The sequence below is a fragment of the Podarcis melisellensis genome, assembly GCF_964234715.1.
Source record: "Podarcis melisellensis genome assembly, chromosome: 9".
In the NCBI taxonomy this organism is placed as follows: domain Eukaryota; kingdom Metazoa; phylum Chordata; class Lepidosauria; order Squamata; family Lacertidae; genus Podarcis; species Podarcis melisellensis.
Window position 1 is genome coordinate 6,886,361 of NC_138541.1, and position 11,090 is coordinate 6,897,450.

At 40.3% G+C, this 11,090-nt stretch overlaps 1 long non-coding RNA gene across 2 annotated transcripts in view; it reads right to left on the reverse strand.

Annotated features, from left to right (window-relative positions):
• LOC309377832 overlaps positions 1 to 11,090 on the reverse strand; it is a 53,712-nt gene that overhangs the window by 13,488 nt on the left and 29,134 nt on the right. The window lies entirely within an intron of this gene.

Below are 11,090 nucleotides of genomic sequence, written 5' to 3' on the forward strand. Positions count from 1 at the left end.
GTAGTCTGTTTCCAAAGGATGGGTTTTTAGCCCCCAGAGTAAGAAGATGCACAGGTTCTGTCGCAGCCATCCCACCTGGTGTGCCCTCCTCTGAGAAAGCAACAGAGGAGATACTGTAGAGATCTAACTGCAGATGCAGTGGGTGAACCTAGTCTATGGAGAGGAGATTCTGCCCAAGCAGGATGGAACTTTGTGACCATCAGCTGCTGCATGGGGGAATTCAATACAGTGGTACCTCCGGTTACAAACTTAATGTGTTCCAGAGGTCCGTTTTTAACCTGAAACCAACCTTAAAATGAGGCATGCTTTCGCTAATGGGGCTTCCTGCTGCCACCACACCACTGGCGCACGACTTCCACTCTCATCCCAGGGCAAAGTTCGCTACTAGGAGCATCTTCTGCCAGGTTAGCTGTGCTTGTTACCTGAATTGTTCGTAAGGAGGACGGTACATAACCTGAGGTTCCACTATACTGCAACCCAGTTTCCATGGAAAACTCACTGGTGTGCCCGAACCAGGTAGGATTGAACTCTGTGGGTAAAGTCTGAGGGAGTTAAGAGGACACTTAATGTCAAGTAAGGAGAGGGAAAGGCTATAAATAGACATCCATGTGGATAAACTGGTTTCAGAAGAGAAAGTAGACTATAAATTGCTCTGGCCAGGAGCAGTATAGTTAACTTCCTTGAGGAATTAGAGATGTGGAAAGACAGAAGAGGAGGAGGGAAAAAAGAACCAGTGAACAACAGATGATTTCCTGTCCTAGATTGAAGGTCAGAAACTTTATCAGCTTCATTATTGGTGTTCAGTTCCTTTGTCCTATGGAGATAATGCAATATTATTAAACAGGGTGGTTAGGGTCACTTTAATATTTAAAGGGTTGCTTTAAAATATTAGGCCATTGCATATGTATTTAAATAACACTATGCTATCTAATTGGAGTACAATGAAGTAAAGACACAGCAACAAGCCCCCAAGTTGACAGCTTTACTGTCTAATAGGCTGATGTTAGAAACAAAGAGGCCCTTTGGGGCCAAGTGATAGAAAATGAGTGTGCTGCTTTCAGCTCTGGAAAATGTTGAGAATGTTTTGCATGTGAGCATTTGTACTGTGTAATAGATAGACTTCATTAATTTCAGAGCCAGTACCCTGTACTCTCGTTAATTAAAAATGAAGCATCATTTGGAAAAACTATATCATGAATTGTATGGATTGTAGTGGTGACATTCTGATTATGAGAAGCTTCTGTAGAAGCTTCATGCTGGGCCTACTGAAGGATTCTTGCCCCATCCAAACTTGTCTGTGCATTTGTGTGTATGAGAACATTGTCCATGTATCTATGGGCATGCAGTTCCTCCCTTCAACTCATCTGGATTTGACACTCCTGCTTTAAAAGCATATTGTTATAGATAAAGTAAAGGTAAAGGGACCCCTGACAGTTAAGTCCAGTCGCGGACGACTCTGGGGTTGCTGCGCTCATCTCGCTTTACTGGCCGAGGGAGCCGGTGTTTATCCGCAGACAGCTTCTGGGTCATGTGGCCAGCATGACTAAGCCGCTTCTGGCGAACCAGAGCAGCGCACGGAAATGCCGTTTACCTTCTCGCTGGAGCGGTACCTATTTATCTACCTGCACTTTGGCGTGCTTTTGAACTGCTAGGTTGGCAGGAGCTGGGACCGAGCAATGGGAGCTCACTCCGTAGCGGGAATTCGAACCGCCAACCTTCCGATCGGCAAGCCCAAGGCTCAGTGGTTTAGACCACAGCGCCGCCTGCGTTCCTTATTATTTTATTATTTTTAAATGAATGGATTTCAAGAGGATTTGACCCTTTTCTCTAATACCTCATAGTTACAGCATTGTTATCAGGCAGATTTTTGTAAGCAAAAGCATTTGTGCCTTTTGCATGCACTTTTGTGGGTTAAGACATTTAATTGCAAGTAAAAGTGCACATAAATTTCATAACATTGTATAGAATCCATCACTTGGCCAAGACAACTTTGCTTCCTTTCCTATCAACCTCTTCCCCAGTGCTTCCTTTAATTTTACTTTTATACTTGAGTTGAGAAGAAGTGCAAAGCTCACATATTTGATTGTTATCCAAGGGCCAGGGTGTCTGATCCTCAATAATTTTTAAGGAGCCACTTGAGTGAGCTCCCGTGTCCTGATCCTTAGGACAGCCTCCTGATTTATTGCAACCCACTGAAGAAGAGCTTCTTCCAACTTCCTTCCACCATGGAATAAGCAATATTTACTCTGACAGGGAAGGTGTCCCATCCCCTGTCTCCCCGTGGCATAGAACCCCACAACCCACTGGTCTCTTCCCTGTGGTTATCCTCCTCCTTATTCCATCTCACCACTGGCAGAGCCTTAGTTTCACTCTCTATCCCATCTCCTCTCTCCAGGGCCCCTTCATCACCCTGGTAGTCCCTGGCATTTACTTTGAAATATATCTTTTGAGATAATGTAATTGAAATGTCATGGAAATGTTAGTGGTATTTGTTGATTTATGAAAGTACAGTGGTACCTCGGGTTACAGACGCTTCAGGTTGCAGACGCTTCAGGTTACAGACGCTTCAGGTTACAGACTCTGCTAACCCAGAAATAGTACCTCGGGCTAAGAACTTTGCTTCAGGATGAGAACAGAAATCGTGTTCTGGCGGTGCGGCAGCAGCAGGATTTCCCATTAGCTAAAGTGGTACCTCAGGTTAAGAACAGTTTCAGGTTAAGAACGGACCTCCAAAACGAATTAAGTTCTTAACCCGAGGTACCACTGTATGGATATGGGTAATGTTTATAGCTAAAATACTACTCAGTGTAGTAGTGACAAAAAAATGGATTCGGCCAGAACAGCTCACACAGTTTCCTATAGACAGCATGAGATAAAGAAGGGTGCTAGAAAAATGAGGCAAAGAAGCTAATTCAGAGTTCTGGTTTGTTTGCTTTGAAGGTGACCAGGTGCTTTTCAGTGACCATGTGGAATTGGCCACTGATGCTGTCTGGGATGAAATATCATACCAGGCCAATGGAGTTGCCTGTCTATCCTCCTGACAGCTACCAGATGGAATCAATGAAAAATCCAGTACTTGGAAAATAAACCATTTGAAGAATGGACTCAGAAGTCCTAAATACAACTTGCATGCTTTTCCATATTTTATCTCTGCCCCTCACCAAAATATGAGGGTTCTGAAAAGCTGTGCTTTGAGGGATGCTACTAGTAAAATCAGTCAGGCAACAAGATAGTGCATTCAAGTGGAATGCTAGCATTACATCTGAAAGGGATAAAGTCTTTATACTAAAATGTCAAGGCTGCCTTTTATTCAGGTCATTGACTGTTTCCAGCAGCTCAATGATATATAAGAATTTTAAGAAGAGTGAGAAGAATACACAGTCATTTATGGTTTGTTGTAAATGGCACTATGTCTGTGTGTGGTGGTGGGGATATGTATATCAATGCTGAGTAGTATTGCTGCATACTAAAACTATTGCAGAAATTCTATTTTTATGTAATAGCTGATTTCCTTTTAGTTATCTTTCTCTCTCTTACTTTTAATTGTGGGCTGATTCATACAACCAGGTGTACTAGTTATAAGCTCCCTTTCTGTTCCTGCAACTTATGGCAACGTAATGTGCATTGTGTCTCTGTGTGGGAGGAAGCACTTGCATAACTGCACCAGAGATTCAGAAATGAGTATGGAAGTTCCAGTTTTATGTTAAATTAGAAGCAAACTATAAAACAGTTTCTTTCATTTTTCAATGTTGGGTGTTCTTTCATTTTGTTTTTTGTTTTGCTTCAGTGCTCTTTTCAAAAATATTTTAGTCAGTTGACTGAATCCTGTGATTCTTCAATGGCATCATGTGTCATAAAATAACAACATTTGATGTACTAAAGGGTAACAATTTTGTTCCAGTTGCTATTTTGTTACACAGTTCTGCTTTGCTTCCACTTGTTATTTTTAACAAAAAATCTGGATATCTGTTTTTGTTGCTTAAAACTCTGTTTCAAAACACACACACCCCGCCCCATACCAATGGAAGCCCAACATAAGTTATCTTTCAGGGTTTTTGAAAACAGTTTGAAGAGAGGTCTGATAAAACTGACTTTCTGAATTGGCTTCTGTGGGATAGTGTGGTCACTGCTTAGAAAATGCCTTGGCTTATCTCAGTTATTTTTGATATGATATTATTTGCTATTGATTTTGGTCAGGATACAATCCTCTTATGTACAGGGTAGAATGAGAAGGGCAATTTCCCCTTCTGGATGCATCTTCCCCACTCAACTGAATTTCCTATAGAGGTTCCCTGAAGGTCAGGGGTAGCTTTTCAGGTTGCATTAGGGAATGAGTATGGAAAACCCTGGGTGCCTGCACTGTGTAGGCTTTTCAGGCTTGGCCTTTTGAAAGAAGAGGGATTATGCCATGAAAGAGCAAGTTGCTGAATGTCGGTTTATTATTGCATTTTATAATGTGAATTATAACCTTTGCAAACCATCTCTGTGTTTTAACTTATATTTATAATAATTTATAATATAATATGTACCATCTTGTACATATTCAGTGTGACCTTTTTGGAAATTCCTATTAATGAATATATTTACTACAAAACTATTTCACATTTACTACAAAAGTCATGGTAAATTCTGGATTTCTCCATTGAACTATGCTCCCATGTGTGTGTAGTGACAGTCATACATTGTTATCGAGGATATACAATAATATGGCTGCGATCCTGTACATACTTGTCATACATAGCAGGAAGTAAACCCAATTGCACACATGCATACAGTTATATTTCAGTGCCCAGAATCCCAAAGAGATACTTGAAGCCAGCCCAAGCCATCGGGTTATGACTTTTTCCTTTTGAAAAACAAATGCTTGCCATCTATGCATATTACAACTTGTTTCTGAAAATCCTATTAAGTTCGGAAAAAGTTTGACATGTGGCTTTATGTGTTGCTATCCCAGAAGTACCAGTTTTAAAACTCTCTGGGACATAGTCCCATTTTTTGTCTTGTTTTTAATCTAGTCAAGGCTAATGCCTGTAGGTCAATGATTTCATATATGGCATATTGAATTCTATAATTTTCTAACAGCAGAAGATCGTAGCACATTGTTGAAGAAAATGTAATTAAAATAACTGTTTTCTTTGAAAGGTCAGATTCAAATGGCATGACCAGGCATTCAAAATAGAAGCTAATATTGTAAAGTGCATGTGCAGCAGAAAGAAGGCATGTGTGAGTGTGTGTGCATGCCTGTGTTTGTGTGTAGGTTTGACACATCTGTGCAATAATAATAATAATAATAATAATAATAATAATAATAATTATTTAAATAATAATTTATTTATTTATAACCCACCCGAAGGCGCGGCAGCAGCAGGAGGCCCCATTAGCTAAAGTGGTGCTTCAGGTTAAGAACAGTTTCAGGTTAAGAATGGACATCTGGAACGAATTACGTATTTAACCCGAGGTACCACTGTATTTCAATACAGTCCTACCTTGGTTCTCAAACAGAATCCCTTCCAAAAGTCCGTTGACTTCCGAAAATGTTCAGAAACCAAGGCACAACTTCCGATTGGCTGCAGGAGCTTCCTGCACTCAGTCGGAAGCCACAAAAGCCGTGTTGGACATTCGGCTTCCAAAAAAAGTTTGCAAACTGGAACACTCACTTTTGGGTTTGCTGCGTTCGGAAGTCAAAACTTTAGAGCTACAGGGCGTTCGAAAACCAAGGTTTTCAATGGTTTGACGATTTATTGCACAGCCCTAGATTTCTAGTTGAGAAACATTATTTCCAGTTAGTTATGGTGGTCTTATACTTGACTATATCTTTTAGTACTAATGTGGACTAGTAAAACGGAGGTTCCGGAGACTGCATGTAAAGCTGAAATCAAGGAATAGCCAGAACAATCTTGTTCTAGTGTGACTATTTCTACCTTTCCAAAGCTGGTGCACCAAGCAGACCTTGTCCTCCATGTAAAGCAGAGAGCTTTTAAGCCTAGATTCCCAGGCCCTGGGAAGGTCTCACATGGACTCTTCAGCCCTTCATGAGATCTCACATAGCCCCGTAAGATCTTGCAAGACCTTCCCAGAACTCTGAAGGCAAGTCTGTGAGAGCTTAAAAGCTATGATGCATAAAGTGCATTTTATGCATCACAGCTTTTAAGCTCTCTGCCTTGCATGTGTTTAATTTGTGCAATTGCGTGAGGCAGGCTGCCAAGCGCGCCAATTGCAAGGTGACTGTATACAAATGAATAAGGATTTTGCAGGGACAGTTACTTGGACTTGTAGCAAAGTCACAGATGCAAGAAATAAATTAGTTGAGGGCTCAGCAAGTAGCTGAGTGAATCAATCTCTTCCTTGAGAAAATTCTGAGCTGTATATAGAACTTCCAGGAAAGTAGTCTCTTCAGCAGAATGTATTTGAGCTGTTGACAGTTATTTGCACTAACCTGTCTCCACTCTCACTTTACGTACCCTTCCTGCCCTTTATGTCTCTCCAGACTCCCCCAGGTGCACTGGAATTGTACTTCAAACTGCAGGTCTTAGCATTTGAGCTGTGTCAATCTGAGGTTGCTTACACAGGTCTTTCAGTGTTGTGAATCTACAAAGCTACCCGTATTTAAAATTACACTGGTACCTCGGGTTACATACGCTTCAGGTTACATACACTTCAGGTTACAGACTCCGCTAACCCAGAAATAGTGCTTCAGGTTAAGAACTTTGCTTCAGGATGAGAACAGAAATCGTGCTCCGGCGGTGCAGCAGCAGCAGAAGGCCCTATTAGCTAAAGTGGTGCTTGAGGTTAAGAACAGTTTCAGGTTAAGTACGGACCTCTGGAATGAATTAAGTACTTAACCAGAGGCACCACTGTAGTGCAGTTATGTCTCTGGCTGCTTATCTTGTTAACATTAATATGTCTATTCATCCAAGACTGGAACTTGTATCATTATCCATTCATCACATAGCTTTAAACATTATCCTTTGTTCAAGGTAATGTCATGAAATATATTATTCAAGACTAAAAAACACCTGAAGATTTCCCTTTTCCTTCTTGAGACATATTTTTCACTGCCCAACAGGGTTTAGCAGAAGCTAAGGAATGTCAGCCCTCCTCAAAACCAGCTGATTAATTCCAGAGTACTTTCTAATTGAGGGATGCAGGTGGCGCTGTGGGTTAAACTACAGAGCCTAGGACTTGCCAATCAGAAGGTCGGCAGTTCGAATCCCCGCGACAGGGTGAGCTCCCGTTGCTCAGTCCCAGCTCCTGCCCACCTAGCAGTTCGAAAGCACATCAAAGTGCAAGTAGATAAATAAGTACTGCTCTGGTGGGAAGGTAAACGGCGTTTCCGTGCACTGCTCTGGTTTGCCAGAAGCGGCTTAGTCATGCTGGCGTGACCTTGGCCAATAAAGCGAGATGAGCGCCGCAACCCCAGAGTCGGTCACGACTGGACCTAATGGTCAGGGGTCCCTTTACCCTTTACCTTTACTTTCTAATTACTGCTTCTTTTGAAACAACCATTGTCTTGTAAGCATGCTTATTGTCATGCATAGAGGTCATGGGAGGGAAGGAAGGAAGGAAGGAAGGAAGGAAGGAAGGAAGGAAGGAAGGAAGGAAGGAAGGAAGGAAGGAAATGACCATTATCCAACAAGCTGGGCATGTCTAAAGTTTTGCACAATCTAAGACACTCATACCATGTCTAAAGTGTCCCTTCAACATTCAGATCTATACGTTTCTAAAAAAAAAAGTGCCATATCTTTTTAAACTCAGATTCACAGCTCAGAGTGTGATATACTGGTGCCTTCAAGTGTTCCACTAAATATCAGCATGCTGACTTTTTTGTTTAAAACAAGCTGGCCTAGATAATGATATTTTTTAATCCCCTTACAGAGCAGCATAAAAACTGTTTAAGATTTGTTAGCTCGACATCTTTTTAGCACTTTTCAGATTTGGAAAGCAGCCTGAATTAACAACGTTTCTTTTTAGGTTTGAATTTAAAAGGAGGGGTGGTCTTTGAGATGCTTTGCATGTTGAGATGTTTTGCATGTTTTGTACCAATGGACCCACATGCTACTGCAAGAGAGGCATTTCCCTTTTGGACTGCTTGTGTATGATATATGACTCATTTGTGCTTGTGTATGATTTATTACTCATACTCTAGTAGTATGCTCACATAGTAAAATAAAATAAATTTTCTTTATTTTAAGTAAAGTACAAACTGATATGTGGTAAAATATGTTTATATGTTTCAACCTAAATATATTTTGGGGTGGAAAGAACTGTATGATACAGCTTTATCTTCTCTTTTAAATCTATTTATTGAATATATATTTTTTAAAAAGCAACCACAAAACACTCTCAAATGGATCTGGCAGCACAAGCAATGCATGTTTGCCTGAAAGTAAGTCCCATTATAAGAAGTAGGGCTCACTGCTTAATAAGTGCGCCCAGTATTGCTCGAAATCATCATGTTCAGAATAAGAAATTGAGCGCTCTGCAGAAACAAAGTAAACTGCCCTTCAGAACTCTATTACAGAGTGGTATTCTGTATAGATGACTTCTGATAAATTATTTATTTAGGCTTAAAGTCTGGAAAAAGGTTTACCCCTCTTAGGTTTGCTCCATTCTTGTTTAACATTTGGCAAATGTCAGTATGGCTGCTGTCAACACATTTATATGAGAAGCTTGACAGTTAATGGGTGAAAACACTTTTTCATAGGCCAGGATCCAAAGAAAGGTGATTTGTCATGCTGTATAGTATAAGGGGGGACGGGGTGCGGGTGGCGCTGTGGGTAAAAGCCTCAGCGCCTAGGGCTTGCCGATCGAAAGGTCGGCGGTTCGAATCCCCGCGGCAGGGTGCGCTCCCGTTGCTCGGTCCCAGCGCCTGCCAACCTAGCAGTTCGAAAGCACCCTCGGGTGCAAGTAGATAAATAGGGACCGCTTTCTAGCGGGAAGGTAAACGGCGTTTCCGTGTGCAGCTCTGGCTCGCCAGAGCAGCGATGTCACGCTGGCTACGTGACCCGGAAGTGTCTTCGGACAGCGCTGGCCCCTGGCCTCTTGAGTGAGATGGGCGCACAACCCCAGAGTCTGGCAAGACTGGCCCGTACGGGCAGGGATACCTTTACCTTTACCTTTATAGTATAAGGGGACACTTCATACAAAATGAAAGTCCAAGCTTCCATTAGGTACATGGAAAAGAAGTTGTCTGGTTCCATAGATCCATACCTTATTTAAGAAAACTTATTAGAGGATCTATCTAACATTAACTGTAGCTTCAGAATCTCTTTTAAAATAGTCATAACCATAATTAAATACTCTCTCCAGCTCCTTTTGCATAACCACCACATCACATAACTACATTTCACTATCATCTGCTTAATATCAGCATCAGTTATTATTTCCTCTTGACCAAATACAAAGTGGCAGATGGCAGACCACTATCTCATACCACTTTAGAAAATTAAATTTGCCAAACCTCCTTTGTGTTTAATTTTCACCCCATTTTATATTTAATATTTATGCTTACTCTAATTCATCTTCCAAGAAGATGCAACAACTTTTTGATCATTGTATTCGTTCTGTTAGTATTAATTTATTCTAGTACTTAGGGCCATGGTGGGTATGTTTTACTTGGTTGTTGTTGCAAAGATAATAGAAAATGCTTTATGTAGTGATAGAGATTCAGTAGATACCATATTCCAATATAATCAAATATTTTTGTCAAAAGAAAGAGTCTTATAAAGAAAGTTTAATATCAGTCAAAATTCATCTAGGCATATAATAAAACTGTGAAATATCACTAAATCAGCAGTAAGAGATGATGCACTGATATTTTTATTCACTTTATAGACCAGGAGATGGAGTGTTCCACCTTGTATTTAGCCTCTCTCAAACCATGATATGTGCAAAGAAAGAATGACTGGAGAAGGAAACTTGGGTATATGAATTCCCAGTTCAACACCACAGGACTCAGGCATGACTGCCTTATTAGAAGAGTTTCTGAGGATTAAGCAAAAATCAGCTGGATACTGTACACAAGGTTCCAATTAGCCCTCTCAAGCTTTATTTATTCATTCATTTTTTTAAAGACACATCTATACCACCTTTCAGACCAAAATTCTTCTCCAGATGGTTCACATAAAACATAACAATAAAATACAATAGACATTGAAAAATATCAACAAAACAATATCATGTTATTTAAACTAGCAGTCTAATATCAAAAGTATACCATAATAGAATCACCACGATCAGACCACAAAGTCAGATCCCTCACAGCAATTAGTTTCTGTAAGTCAAGTTAAAAGGTATTGTCTTACCCTTATTGATGATTTAGTGATTTTACTCTTTCCTAAATGGTCCATGGGACTGCTTTAATCCCATGACACTGGTATTGAACTACTTGAATATGAGTTTGTTATACACAGCTGAATGTTGCCAGTATTGAATCTTGTATATCTATTCTAATGGGGAAAATATTGAGAAAGGAGTTGTTTGGTAGTCCATAGAATGATTTTTTATGCTTCTACATATTTGGTAATTTCTTTTGCATTGCTTCCATTAATTCATCAACACTGAATCAAGCTGCTCCAAGGTAGAAGGCAGCAGAAAGAGAGGATCTGAAGTTTCTTATGCTGTTCTGGGTCCGATGCAGACATAAGTGACATAGTTGCACTATCCATCAGTCTCATGTGGTGTATATATTTCCATGCTCCACTTTGTGTTGGCTTTGAATCAGTACATAATCAGATGCAGGTCACATGGTGTCTTCAAATACTGAGGCATGGTTGATGTTCATCTTTGGATTTGTGTACAACTCATCACAGCCTTGGGTATATCTTCCAAACTACCACATAAACAGTAAATCTAATTTACTTGCCTTGCCTTTAGTGTCTTGATTTTTCTTTTGTCCAGAGGTTCACTATACTGTATGTAGAACGGACTCAAATTGCACTTATGATTTATAACACAGCGTAATAGAACTACAGTTTAGTGTCTTTGGAGATAATCTTTTTACAGAATCTCAGTTGTCATTTCAGTAACTGATCCAAGCTTGCATGTGTCTGTCTGTATGTGTGTCAGCTATACAGCTGAGTTGAATAAAG